Source organism: Malus sylvestris, chromosome 13 (genome assembly GCF_916048215.2).
Source record: "Malus sylvestris chromosome 13, drMalSylv7.2, whole genome shotgun sequence".
NCBI classification, from domain to species: domain Eukaryota; kingdom Viridiplantae; phylum Streptophyta; class Magnoliopsida; order Rosales; family Rosaceae; genus Malus; species Malus sylvestris.
In genome coordinates, this window is record NC_062272.1 from 14,084,764 (window position 1) to 14,099,750 (window position 14,987).

At 37.3% G+C, this 14,987-nt stretch overlaps 1 long non-coding RNA gene across 1 annotated transcript; it reads right to left on the reverse strand.

Annotated features, from left to right (window-relative positions):
* Nucleotides 1-11,664: 11,664 nt before the first annotated feature.
* LOC126597301 (uncharacterized) lies at nt 11,665-13,687 on the reverse strand. Its single transcript, XR_007614208.1, has 3 exons — nt 13,350-13,687; nt 12,888-12,946; nt 11,665-11,884 (listed from the first exon to the last, which is right to left on the reverse strand). It is a non-coding gene; the product is annotated as an uncharacterized LOC126597301 (long non-coding RNA).
* Nucleotides 13,688-14,987: the final 1,300 nt, after the last annotated feature.

Consider the following 14,987-nt stretch of genomic DNA (forward strand, 5'->3'; position numbering starts at 1 on the left):
GTCTCGTAACATAAGAAAGGCATTGCTTTATGAGATTGAGCGGTACAAAAAGAAAGCCTTAGTTGAGCAACTTGGTTGTCTTGCCATCCAGCTCCACTGTTCTGATTTCAAGTTGGAAACATATAATGAAGAAAACTGGTCCAAGGAGCACAATGAAGCTAATATTACTGTAGCTATGTTCCTTATTGTTGGCACAAATGTTCCCATTGTACTAGAGAGCTCTATTCCGCAATACATGGCTGAATTGGCAAGGCATATGATTATGGTTTCTTCTGTACCCACATTCCTTGCCATTACTGGGAAATCTTATAATAACATAAAGCTAGCAATAAAGGAAAGAATACAGGAGTTGCGAGCTGATAAGATAGGTTTTGAGTTAAAAAAGGTTGCTCCTGATACTCCTAAAGGACTTGGTTGCATAGCAAGGGATGATGAAGGGTTAGTGTAATTTCAGTGGCTTGATCATAGACTTAAGCTGGTCAAGAGGAACTATGAGCTCCCAACTCGGTATATTCTGGATTGGCGTGACATTGAATTAAGAATCTTTGAAGGTGTTGATCTTATTCCAATGTCAGTTGTAAACAGCGCTGAAACTGTGACGCAATTGAAAAATCACCTCTTCACCAAATCAGCCAAATCCATAAGAGTTTTTGCTAAGGTTGCAGATGTTTCTGAAGCTGTTCGACAATATGCATTCAACATTGTCAGAAGTATTTCCATTGCTGAATTCTTATTTGATGCCTTCGGCCAACAATGGTTTAGTGTGAAGCTTATATATGCATTATGCTACTTGTTAATTCTTATTCTTGGAATTGTTAGGATGCACTGTATGGACAATTTGGTGGAAGGCTCAAGAGAACCTATAAAATCGATGGCTGCCATTGAGTCCATTGCTTTAGTGTTGGCATATTTCACTAACAAAAGAATTATTACTTTAATGCTTTACGATGGTGGAAGAATTGGTTATGGAAGAGAACATTGCAAAATGCTACTGGAAAAAAAGGGAGTTGTGGATGTAAATGATTGTTGCAGTTGTGCTATATATTTGGTGGACTCCGAGATGATAGATGGCAAGCACCTATGTATTACTACGAACTTTCAGGTGGTAAGCTTAAGCATTGTGTCTTCTAGGAGGCTTATGATCCTTGCAGGTAAGACCTATGCCACCAAGACTGATGCACTGGAAGCTTTTATGTATGCACCTGTCCATTTTCAGGGATCTTCAACTTTTGTGAACAATCGATATCAATTGCTCATATTGGCTGTAATGTATACTACTAATGAGAATTTAGAGTCTATAACCGACACAAACTGAATTACAGTCAATGGAGTTTTTGGATAAGTTTGTGAAATGGTGCAAAAACATTAAGATTATAGATATTCTTGAAGAAGGTGCAAGAAATGCTAATGTAGGCATTGCTTACCTCAATTTCCATGACAGTGGAATCATTGTTCTACTCAAATTCAATATGGGATTATCCTTTCTAAACATGCATGGGATGTGGTCTACTGCCTCACTTGGGTATCACAAGGTGGTGAACGAGAATTAGAAAATATACAACATGGTTCAGATTTTGACAGACGACTTATTCATTGCCCAATTAAAGAGAAGTAATCGCACTGGGGATAATGGTTGGAGTATTTCAGATGCTACGATGCATTCAGTGAAGTCTACCATTGATGCCTTCAAGCTCATGAAATTTGGTGAAAGGAATTGTATGGTTAGTTCAACCGCATTCAGTGACTGCAGCAGCTGTTCCTATAGTGTCCTAATAGTCCATGTGAAGGGGAAAGATACTTTTAGAGGTACTCCACGCAATTGCCTTCATTTAGTGGACCTTACGAGAAGCGTAAAAGTGGAAAATTCTAGAGTTACAGGAGATAGGAGGAAAGAAGCACAGTATATCAACAAGTCTCTCCCTTGTTTTGGAGATGTTAACACAACTTTGGCTCAAAAGAATTCTCACACCCCTCACAAAAACAGGAAATCCACACTTATGTTAGAAGACTCAGTTGCTGCTCGTTTCAAACAAGTTTTTCAATCATTCAACCTTGAGGACAAGGTTGTTCTTAAGGGGTAGGCAATGTTATGACCTTGATTAGCTTAATCATAGTTAGTCATTGTAGTAGTTAGTTAAATGAGACTATTACAAGTAATATATCGGCAAAGTTGGAGAAGGGTCTAAATAATTGGGACCAACGACGGTTGTTGTCCGTTCTAGGATCATTAGGAGCTCTATCTCAGTTTTTATTGCAGAAACAAACAAAATATTAATTTACAAGAAAACTTTTTATTTGACTCTACTTACCACCTCACGGCCTCATCCCCACCTCTCCAATGAATTAGAAATGCTTCTTTTTTTTTTTTTTTTTTTTTGCAATAAAAACTGGTATTTATTTATTTACATACAATCGAGCATATCTCAAGAAAGGATAAAGGGACGACCCTAAAAGTCAATAAGATTCCCTGCTTTATTAGGGATGGAGGAGGAACGTCTATCATACACAACCTTACACTTACTTTGCAAAGAGGCTATTTTTACAACTCGAATCCATGACATTTTGGTCATAAAAAAATGACATTTTCATTGCGCCAAGGCTCACTAGAGTTGAATCGAAAGATTCCAAACAAGTTGGGAGCTCCAAAACTTTTGTGGGTGATGAGTCGATATTATATTATATATTGCCTTATTCTTAGTATTAATTTATTGGTTATTTTGTGAGAATTTTAATACTTTGATTTATATTTCTAATGTGGGACATTCGACTTCCTTTGGAGCAAAAAGTGGTCAAACGGACAAATTTTGAAATGATTCCAATTGGAGGATGTTCTTGAGTCTCTCAACTTATTTGTATCAAAGTTTCAAGTTTTTCTACCAAGCGGATAATTTTTGGTGAAGCAATAAAGGAGTTGCGGCAATACTGTCACTGTCTTTTGGGTTCAAGGCCTTCTGCAATTATGTTCGGGACATCTCAAGCTTTAATTCTAGTCGTTTGGGGCCTATTTTGGAGCCTTGAAGATCCAGAAACGTGGGATTCTTTGTGGCTGGGCAGATTTTCCAAAGTTAGAATATGAATGTATTTCCTAGTTATCTTAGGGTGTGTTTGTTTTACCTTCTTAAGTGGGATTGGACTGGCTAGGATTATTGTCCCATGTTTAGTATGCTTGGGGACTAACTTAATGAGACTAACCCGGACTCGTTTAGACTCCGGGCCTCGTTAGGTTGTCCAATTAGTTCGACGTTGAACCATGGGATTGCTAAGAACTCTTTCCTCACAACGTTGTCTCATTCGCTGTTCTCATCTCTCTGTCTCTCCTTTTCCCTCTCTCTGTGCTCTCGCGTCCTGTCTTCTCTCTCGTTCTCTCACTAATGCTTGCGTCATTTCCCTATCTCCCGAACCCAGATCACGTTCTCTCCCTTTCTTTCCTCGTCCTGCTAGATGCCGAGCCGATCTGCATGACCCAACCTAGATCACATCCTCTCCTTCTCTTTCCTCGTCATGCTCGAATCAGAGTGTCGTTGGGTATACAAGGAACGCAATTGCGATTTTGATTGAAATTGAGTTTCTGATTGTTTGTGTTTTGGGAGCTTTATCGATTCAAATAGAGGAGAAAGATGTGGTTGCAAGTAGTGGAATTTGGACGGAGAGCTTTATCTGAAGGAAAAGCTGTGATTGGAATCTATGAGTTTGGACAGAAAAATAGGAGAGGGAAAAGAGGTTTCAAGTAGGAAAAAGATATAGAAAAAGAAAAAAAAAAGAATTCATTTTATTATTTTTATTATCCTACTTCTAATCCGATATTGCACCAAACGCTTCACTAAGTTAGTCCAGCTTGGTCTAGTATAAACTAGTCCAGCTTAGTCCCTGAAGCTAGTCCAATCTGAGATAGTCCGGTGCAACTAACGCATCCTTATTCTATTATGTTTCCTAGTTTTTAGAAAACATTTTTTAGATAGGATTTTATTTTGTAGTAAGTCTAAATAAGGCTATTTAGCCATTAGGGTTAAAAAAAATGAACACATTACTTTAGGAAGAACGGACTACTTTGGAGAATTCGGCTTACAGAGCTTTTGATGATTCAAGTTTATTTTCAAGGTGTTTTCTATCCATGTTCTTACTAATATTTTATTTTATGATTGTTCGTAACTAATTCCGTTTGCTAGGGCGAGACCACGAGCCTTAGCAATAATATGTAGTCTCTTTCCAATTTACTTATGATATTATGCATGCAGATTTTGAAACTGTGTTTGTAACATCTATTTGTCTTGATGATTGGCCACCATTAGGATATTTAGAAAAGTAATTTAATGCAATTTTGGCAGAGGACTACTCCTGAAATTGACTAAGACTTCTTGTGGTTAATATGTGTAACTTCTTAGGATGAACGACACGTCTTAAGGGTTATATGGTTTTTCAAAAAGTTTTCACAAAACTTAATGAGTCTTGCACGTTCACATTTGATCTGGACACCACATATGGGTTGCATGTTAGATATATGTTCTATGTTGGAGGTTCCAAGTAGGACATATTTAGGAAAACCTAACTTTCAAAATATGTATGAGTAATTTATAAGTAATTGGAAGAACTACGTAGGATTATTAAGGTGATGGCAGAACCCTAATGCTTAAATAGACCTTCAAACTATTTTCTTTTGTTTTATTTACTTTACCAATTTATTTAATTGTTTTTAATTAAATTCGTTTTTAATATTTTAGGTTATAAAATCATCTTTTCTAAACTTTGTTTTCAAATAATTAATTAAGATTTGGTTTTAACATAAATTATTCATTCAATCTTTGTGGACAACGACCTTGCTAAAGCCGACTACACTACGATTACTTTACTATGATTACTTTGTACTCTTGCAAGTCTTTTAAGTGTTTTTTATTTTTACTTTTGCATGTGGTAAAAATCATATCAAGAAATTGATTTTAACCTAAATTATTCATTCAATCCTGGTGGAAAATGACATTGCTAGAGCTAATTATACTACAAGTACCTTGTACTAAGTATTTTAAGTGTTTTTATTCTTACTTTTGCAGGTGGTAAAAATCGTATTTGAGTAGCTCCAAAAGCTGAATGAAATTTGTTTGTAATCATCATAAATCTGTTTCAGTGGATCAAAATGCAGTTGATAACTGAAATTTTCGATTTTTGTGCAAATGTGTTACAAATATTTAACAAAGTACGTCTTTTTTTTTGCTCAAACACATTAAGTCTTAGTTCGTGTGATATATAAGGAAGAGGTGAAGAGAAAGCTTCTTCATTTAGTACTCGTCGCGAAAAGCAACGGGAAAAGGAACGAATAAAAACGAGAGACCCCTCGTTCGAGTTTCATACAAAAAAGGCTAGATTGACACCATATGGGCAACCCCCAGCTCACACTTACACATTACTATAAAACAGACGTTAACAAAAGTTTCCGATCGCCGTTGTCCTCTAGACAAGCCATCACTTGCATTTACAAGCAGAATTTTTCTGATGGCTACTTAACAAAAAGACAGTCTTCTTCTTTCTCTGCTGTGGAAGAGATCGAAGAAGAGCTACTCAAAACATTGTTGAGAAATTGGGAACCCTTAACTATTACAACAAAACCCAAGTGCCGATCATATAGAGTGAATGCACTCAGTGAAATCCAGCTGAAAAGAAACAAAATCATTCAGCATTCATTCAGGAAACGAAATTAAAAGGATATAATAACCATCAAACAGGCACAAGAAAACAGATTCATAATAGGAACTATGACAACGCACTGAAGAACTTACGGCTCAAGGAAGATCCTCTTCAAAAGGACAGCCACAACCTGAGTTCAGTTTTGTGTACTTTCGGGGTGGCATCCAAGAACTGGCAGAATTGTAACTCCCTTCAGCAAACAGCGATTTTTCATGTCGTTGTACCCTTCATGCCACACATGGTAAGCATGCCAAAAAGAGTGTATCAGTGACCAATGTCTCAACCACTATTGAAGCATCCGTGTATTTTTTCAAATTCCTAGCTAACAAAATGCTTGAACAAAATATACAATAACAAAACTGATCGTCAATTCTGTCTGAACAGCAGTCAAGCATACATGGGTAAGTGGAACACTTGACTTAACCTGCTCCTGTACATCGTCCTACCCACCCTCACCAATGGGCTACCCCAGTGGGCTCATGATGAGAAATTTTGAAAAATTATACTTAATGTCTCAATAGATAATAGGCAGTGAACTTGTTACATGTATTATGAGCAATATGAATAACATGTTATCTTTTTCTTCTCAAAGGTGTTCAAATAGTACTAGGAATGTAGAAGTGCTAAGGACTCAAGAAGATAATTAGACATTAAATTCGAAGGTTGGATTTGCCTAAGAAACATTAAATTCCACATGCAGAAAGCGAAAAATAAAAGTCGCAGTAAAGAAATGTAACTAGGTTACTACATGTCTATATTTGGAATGTAAACTTAGTACCTCTTCATATCTTCACCATTTGAGACATTGTAGAGTGAAACAAAGGATGGACTGTAGGCAATTGCCTCGAAGGGCGCCTGAGTCCAAGTAATCTTTATTTCCCTGAAACTCTTTCTTTCTCCATTATAACAAACTATAGCGCGGTTATTGTATAACATCAGGATTTCCCCATTACTCAAATACATAATTGGTTCATACACATCACAGCACAGTTCCTCTACACAATCGTACAGTTTTTCGAAAACAAGAACTTTAGTCCAAGACTTTTGGACACCGTATTCCTTCATTACCCACATGTCAAATTTACTACAATCATCCCCAAACACACACAAATGGAGACAGCCTCCTATCACTTCCAAAAGGAAACAATCCGAAAATTGATTCACGGGTAAGCTAGGGACGGGTAGGGGTCGAAACTGTTCTGTTTCAAAGTCGAAAGAGTGTATAAACTCGGGACTTTTACTACTATATGAAACCCAATGAAGCGCTCCATGCAGAAAAGCATTGAATGGCAACTGATCAATGTCTCCAGGAGCATTTCCAATACTTCTCCACACTCCCGAACCAATGGTGTAAACCTCAGCCTCCGTCCCATTGGTCATTCGCAACACCTTATATTCATTCATCGCGGAGCTAAAACCAAGTCCAACGAAAAAGCAACTATTTCGATTTCGAGTGTTATCAGTATGTGGGATAGTAATATACTCACCTAATATCGGATTGCACACAAAACAGGGGTAATCTCTATTAGCTCCAGAAAAGCAAAGTAAGCCATTGCATGAGTTTATCAAGCGAAATTCGGGCATGGCCCCGATGGGCAGGCTATTTTTGGGACTAAACCTTATTTTCTCGAGCTGCAAATCAGAACCAGCAGAATCTAGTATATGGGTGAAATCAAGTCTCCTAGATTTTCTTATAGGGGGATAGGTCTTGATCAAGATGCCAATGGGTGATCTTGAAGCGTGGAGACGAGTAAATTCGGGGTCGAAAATTAAGGAAAGCCACTCTTTGCAAACGCACCTGCAATTCAGGAGGGTTTTGATGGACAATACCCTTGAGAGAATCTCCACGATCAAAGCCCTTGGAAGTTGTAGGAATTTGTTGCATCCTTCTTCTCTTTTCTCTTTGTTTTTGCTGCTGATTGCTGCACTGCCTTCTGTTCTTTTCTTTGGATTTCCTTTCTTTTCTCTCGCCATTTTTTGGGTTTGGTATTGGGAAAGTTCCGGATCACTGGGATATAGTGTTTTTAGAGAAGAACCACTACCTGCATGTTTTGTTGTGGAAAACTTTTCCTACCTGCTAAATTGGCACGTATAAACTGCATGTATTTGGCAAATGACAAATGTCAAATGGTAATCAAGAAAGAAGAAATCATCTAATACGTGTACAACACCCATCTTACGCCCTTAATACTCCTACTCACACGTAAGTATAGGTGAGTTTCATTTCTATATGTAGGAATCAAGCACTTTAATTAAGATTGATTATTGCAATGTAAAATAGGTAGGGATGATTTGTATTTATTAGTTATAGGTCTCTTTAATTTTTTTTCTTATAATTAATAATTGATTATTTTCTCTTATACATCTCAAATGGATAAATTTTTTATGTGTATCCGAAACATGTCATGTAGTACACCATGTGTCATAATATACATTACAACAAATGGTTCTTTCAGCAAATTAAGGAATCTGTAGCGAGAAATCATTTTTCTCTCTATAAAGCCTTTTTGGCAATATTCTCCGATTCTCGCAAACTAACCCAATTTTGATCACTAAATTTGTCCTTACTATGGCGAGAAATTTAAATATTTAGCAATGTATATCCCCGTTTAAGAATATTTTGTCTTTACTATCACGAAATCTATGTTTTCCATAATTTTCCAGAAGTTTTAAAAGGTGGAACGACCCTCCAAATCTAGCGTGCAAAATGGATGATATGTCCCAAGTCAAGGAGTTCTTTCCTAGCTTGTTTTAGGACTTTGTTTTGTTTCAAGAGAGTTTTCTTAGACCTTTTTATAGAGGTTTTTGTTATTCTCTACTATATAAGGCATGCCTAAGCTCTCTACAAGGTCACTATATTCAATATACAATACTCAAGTATTAGAGAGAAGAAGAGCTTGAGAGTCTGAGACATGCATTGTCATAGATTCCAGGTTTTATCTTTCTTTTACTTTTACTTGAAAATATTTATTTTGCTAGAGCTTAGATGAAGCCCTTTGTATGAATTTCCTTTAATTTTAATTGCCAACCTATTGGGTTTTAGTCTATTGTTAAATTCTTAATCACCATTTTATCAATCTATTTACATGATCTTTGAAGCTTACAAAGTAGATTATTTGGTAGGGAATGCATGAGGCTTGAACCAAAGAGTAGATATTTTCTAAAGTGCCATATAATTAGGAGTTGTAAATTTAGAATATGTAAATGCTCGAAAGAGTTGGATATTCGTCTTATTTGTATGTTCTCTGTTCTCTGTTCTCTATGCTTAGTGGAATTTTACATGTTTTGCTTGAACCAAACCAAAAAGTGAGGTAGGACTTAAGGCCATCTCCAACTGACTTGACCAAATGGTCAAAGGGCTAAAAATAACTCGAAATGATGACATGAAAACTGTCTCCAATCGAGAGTTAGGCCAATGGGCTTGTGGGCCCCACCGGGCCAAAAAAAACCAAAATTAGGCCAGTGGGATGGTCATTTCCTGCCAACCCTCCATCCCAACCCATTTGAATGCCAACGGTTACCTGGCATTAGCTAGCAATGGTTAGCTGGCGTAAGGTTACTGTTGGAATTTGATTTTTTTTTTTGGACAAATTTAAAAAAAAAATTCTAATTTTTTTTCCTATAAATACCTAAGCCATTCTTACACCATTTCTCACATCCTTTTCACCATTCCATCCTACAAATTTGGAGAGTTACTCATGTTAGAGACACGTGTCACTCGAAATCATATCCGAAAAATTATTGAGATTATATAAAGGTAAGAAATTCGGAGGCTTATTTATTTGGCGACAAGTGACACTCAAAATATGTTCAAAAATCTTATTTTAATATGGTAGTTTACTTTAATTAATTATAATAATTCAATTAAAATAATAAATGATTAAGGGAGCTATGTTTGGCATATGACCATTTGACCCTCTCGATTGAAGATGATATAAAATATGGTCTGACACCATTCTTTAAAATATAATTTCTTGCAAAACTATAAGGCTAAACATATCCCTTTGACCCTCTTCAATTAGAGATGGCCTAATAAGGCTACAAGAGTCTCAATGGACAAGTAAGTTGGAATTCATACTTTTGTAGAACTATGACACATGACGAGACCAATAAGACTTGTGTACGAAAATTTTAACATAAATAAGAATTTCAATGGCTAATAATTAGAATATTGGGGCTAGGAGTATTAGGTGTTGGATTTGATGTCCTCGTGCTTGCATATCTATATTACCATCGAGTATTGATTCGTGCCCTTGCGATTAATTTAATTATAGGGTAAATCTCAGTTTATTACCTTTAAGTTTTGTGGTTTTCAACATTTAATACATGAAGTTTTTTTTCATCCCAGAGCCATGCCTAAAGTGTTAATTTTGGGACAGTCTCATACATCCGTTAGTCTGGCTTTTAAGTCTCCCTTTAACTAATGTTGTGGCGCCCATGTGGACAATGACTGGGTGCCACGTGTCACTAAGGGGTCCACGTGGAAATTAAAATTTCAAAAAAAAAAAACCAAAATTTCAAAATTCAAAATTTAGAATGGGAACAATTAAAAGTGAAAACCACTTTTCACTCGAAGCCCACATCCCCAAAAATCTCGATCCCCCATCTCTATCTGAAACCCTACCAACTCGTCGTCAGTCCACCTCGCTGTCGGTCCAACTCACCGTCGCTCAACCTCGCCATCACTCCACCTCGCCGTCGATCCAACTCGATGTCGGTTGCATGCCATTGTACGTTGCGCACACCTTTGCATATCAAAGAAGGGGCACCATTTCTAGGCAAGATTGTCATGAAGCCATCGCTGACAAAGTGGTGGTAAAAAAGGAGGATTGAAGTAGCTGAAACACTAGTTTATTGTAAGTAACCTACCTTTTTCAAAGTGTAGATAATATGGGTTTAGGTTTTCCAATTTTCCAATTTTGAATTTTAGGGAATTGTGAGTTGCAATCCCTTTTTTTTTTTTTTTTTTTTTTTTTATGGTTTATGGAATTGTGTTTTGTAGTGGGTTTCCTGCATTGTTAATTGTTTTCAATGTGCATGTGGTTTTGTCTTCATTTGTGGTCTCAATTGCAGCCTTTAAAAAACCATGTATTCATGGTCCCCATGGTTTTGTTTTCACCTTTTTGTCCTCATGGTCATGGGTTAACTTTTTGGGTTTTAAAACCTTTTTCCTTGACTTTGCAGGCATGCCTAAATTATTTACTCTTAAAATTAACCACGGTGGGAAGTTGACACATCCCGACCCCGATATTCCCCGAATACCCGGATAGGCATGTGCTAGCTGGCACCTAAGGGTGACGAAAGTCATTTACTGAATACAAGAGTAATGATTAGAAGGAACATAAGCATGAATAATCATTAGAATCTAGAAGTAAAAAATAAAGTTTAAGGAAGTGTCTAGAGTGCACAGAATACAATCTAAAACAATATCACAAAAGGAAAGGTCATTACAAGATATCACTCATGTGAGTGATAGACTACTACTGGTAGGGGAATGCCTCGTACGTTGTGTCGTAGTTCTCGTTTCTAAGACTTGAATAGGGGTTCAAAACAAAGGTGAGTGGACCAAGTTCATATATATAATAATAATAAAACAGTTATCAAGATACTAACCCTTACAGTTTAATAAGAATCCTAGCATGCCAAAAATATCTCAAGAGACATATCGTGGAACACAAAATATCACACGTCTCATAAATCGTCTCTTAGCGTAACGTACTACTAGTAAGATCACTGAATAAATATATATCTCCCGACCCTATGCCAACACCGTGGTCTCTGCACCCATAGCCAGAGATTACCAACTCCCGGCCCAATGCCTGCTCCGTGTCCCTCAGCCCGTAGCTAGGGATTATTTCTGTCACGTCCTGATCCCAACATACGTTGAAAATCGACACGTGACAAGGAAATAATGCTTGTTGAATACAGTATAAGTTACGGAATGAAATACTTTAACTGATAACCCAAAATAATGTGCAGGTGGCTAAGTTCTCCACAAAATATTTACAAATATGTACATCCCAAAAAGAAGCATAATCTTTGCTTTACTAAGAACACGTATGAGGTGCTCAAAAGAAAGTCCCAAAAGATAAAGTACAAGAGTGAAACAAGGGTAACCTAACGCTTAAAGTCTCTAATAACTGCACTGCTACCCCCACCTACAAACTTCTTGGAGTCTACTCAAACCTGTCACCTGTACGATCAGTGCCTACACCATCAGAATGGTGTACCAGGCAAACAACAACCTGGATAAGTTGTGAAGCTTATGAGAGTGACAATAATATCAAGTATGTGAGAATAATGTTAATGCCAACCATCAAACACAGTTTACATATCTTGAATATAAATCATTCATAAGAAATCAATATCAACTTTTGCAAACCTCGAAGGAGTCACCCAGACATCCAACGGTTCATCTAAAACCAATCACAACATCTCACAACCATTTTCTCATACAACACAATGAAAAGTAGAGTTAGAGCGACACAGTTTTGCCGAAGCCTACCCCTTTGAAGCCATCTCAATTCAAATTCAATAAATCCCAAGGTGAGTAAGATCCCGGACCTTTACCCAACAGAATCACGAAATATGAGGGATTCCGGACCATCGCTTAATGGAATCTGAGTGGATACGATTCCAGACCCTTACTCAACGGAATCGCTAAGTACAATACATAACAATAACTAAATGAAACTCAAGTTAGATACGATTCTGGAACATCACTCAACGGAATCGCGGAATATAAGGGATTCCGAACCATCTCTCAACGGAATCCGAGTGGATACGATTCCGGACCATCATTCAACGGAATCGCATAAGACTAACAACTGGAATGTACGACGGCTCAAAAAAATGAGACAAGCACAGACTACTTAATTTACAAAAACTCAACAAAGGGAGATTAGGAACAATTACTAAATTTAGAACCAATCACCGAAGTGGAAGGTGAAAAAAATATCGAAGTAACAAATCCCTATCATAATGGTTCACGGTCATTACTAGTCCTCACATTAATCTCAACATGCCAATCATACAAATCAAACCACATTCCAATATACATGCCACACCCCAGTTCATAAACATAAATTGATGTCGAAGTATTGGAATAACCATTCAATAGAACATATTCATAAAACCAATTCATATCCACACAGGATCATAATTATGACAACCTGGTAATTACCAATATCACATATATTAAAGTCACTCACCTGGAGTCCGTGCTAATGTACCCTAGCACGATAGTCAAGGCATCACGTTCTATCACCGCCTAACAAAGCACAAGTCCACGTTTAGATTTCCTTCGATAATTCACATACTAAAAAATTCTCATATGTCTCCCACAACAACATTTAATGAGGAATCGAACCGTCGTTCTAATGTAGGGTCCATGATCTTACGTCATTTGCTTCGTAAAATCAAATCACTAGATTTTCACTTATAAGTCCCTAAGGTCCTTAAACAATATCTACAGTAGCATATTAAATCTTGTCTCAATTCAATGATAAGATTGTCAATTGTTAGAATAATCAAGTGGCAGACCTTATCGATAATATATACAATCAACAGCATTTTCATAAATCGAATGTCACATATCGGAAAATTCGACTTTTTCCAAAAATTCTCAAATTTTACAAGAATGAAGATTTCAACAAGTAGAGTAAACTTTATACATGTGGCCGAGTCCAATTTGGCCAGGAAGGCCCTCAAATTGGCTCGCACCTAACGAAACCCTAAGGTGGGTGTTCTTCAATTCGGCTTCCTTGGTGTTCCAACGCCCCAAGCACCAGTTGGGTCTTGTTCTTGGGTCCAAGGGAAGTTGATTAAGGGTGATGGTGAATGGTGATACTCTCCGGAATGACAATTCGTCGTCGAGAACCCCCGGGTTCTCCTATGGAGTTCTACATGAAATAGACCTTAAAAACCCTTGATTTTTGGTAGAGAGGGAAGGAGAAAGGTAGTTGAGCAAGTTGTAGGTGAAGGAGATAGGAAAAATCAGAAGAGAAATGGTAGGCCTAAAATTGGCCAATTTGAAAATAAAAAGGGGTTGGTGGTGGTACACGGGTTCACCAAATGAAAAAAGTCTGCTAGTGGTGTCAAGCTCTCCTCCTTCCTATTGACCCTTTCTCATCATTTAAAAAAATCTGCTGGGTCCCCTTATTAGTGGCTGCTACCTAACATTTTTCCACCACCTAAATTGCCCAATTCCACTTATAATAGAAAATCCATTAATCCAAAAAGGGGTTTGGGTCTTTTACCCATAAGTGGAAATTAAAATGATTCCCACAATCTAAAGTTTCACCCCTTTAAACGTTCGTAACTATACCGTTATAATTCAGACTCGTAAACGACTTTCGCCTATGCGTTCGTGGGTTCAAGATTTATTTAAAAACACTAGTTGTAACTTCGAAATGTCAACGAAAGATAAAGATTGTTTATGTAACTTCCAACTCGATAACTAATCAATTACTAAAGTTATAATTAGTGGAATTAAAATTAACTAATAAAGATAACGTAATCGCGAAATACGAATTTAAATTACGAAATACGTAATAAATGGTGAAATTCCAAGGATGGGATTTCACATCCTTCCTCCCATAAAAAGAGTTTAATCCCCTAAACTCAACGCACCCGAGTCAAATAGATGGGGATAATGTTGGCGCATCTCTACCTTTGGTTCCCAAGTTGATTCCTCCACACCATGATTGTTCCATAATACGCGTACCAATGAAATAGTCTTGGTGTGGAGAGCTTTCTCTCTCCGATCAATAATTTCAACAGGGTACTCCTCATAAGTGAGATTCTCCTTGACCTGAATAGGCTCATAAGAAATGACATGGGAAAGATCACTACGATACCTCCGGAGTGAGGATACGTGGAACACTGGGTGAATGTGAGACAACTCTGGAGGTAGTGCAAGGCGATAGGCAACTTCGCCCACTCTCTCCAATACCTCAAATGGTCCAATGTATCTTAGACTAAGCTTCCCTTTACACCCAAATCTAAAAACACCTTTTATAGGTGAATCTTGTAGGAAAACATATTCTCCAGTATCGAATGTTACCTCACGTCTGTGGGGATTAGCATAACTCTGCTATCTACTCTGAGCAACTAATAAATGCGCACGGATCATAGAAATCTTTTCTGCAGCAATCTGAATTAACTCTGGTCCCAATAATCGACGCTCTCCTACCTCGTCCCAATATAAAGGAAACCTACACTTCCTTCCATAAAGTGCCTCATATGGTGCCATCTGAATACTAGCCTGGTAGCTGTTATTATAAGCAAATTCAATCAAAGATAAATGTTTA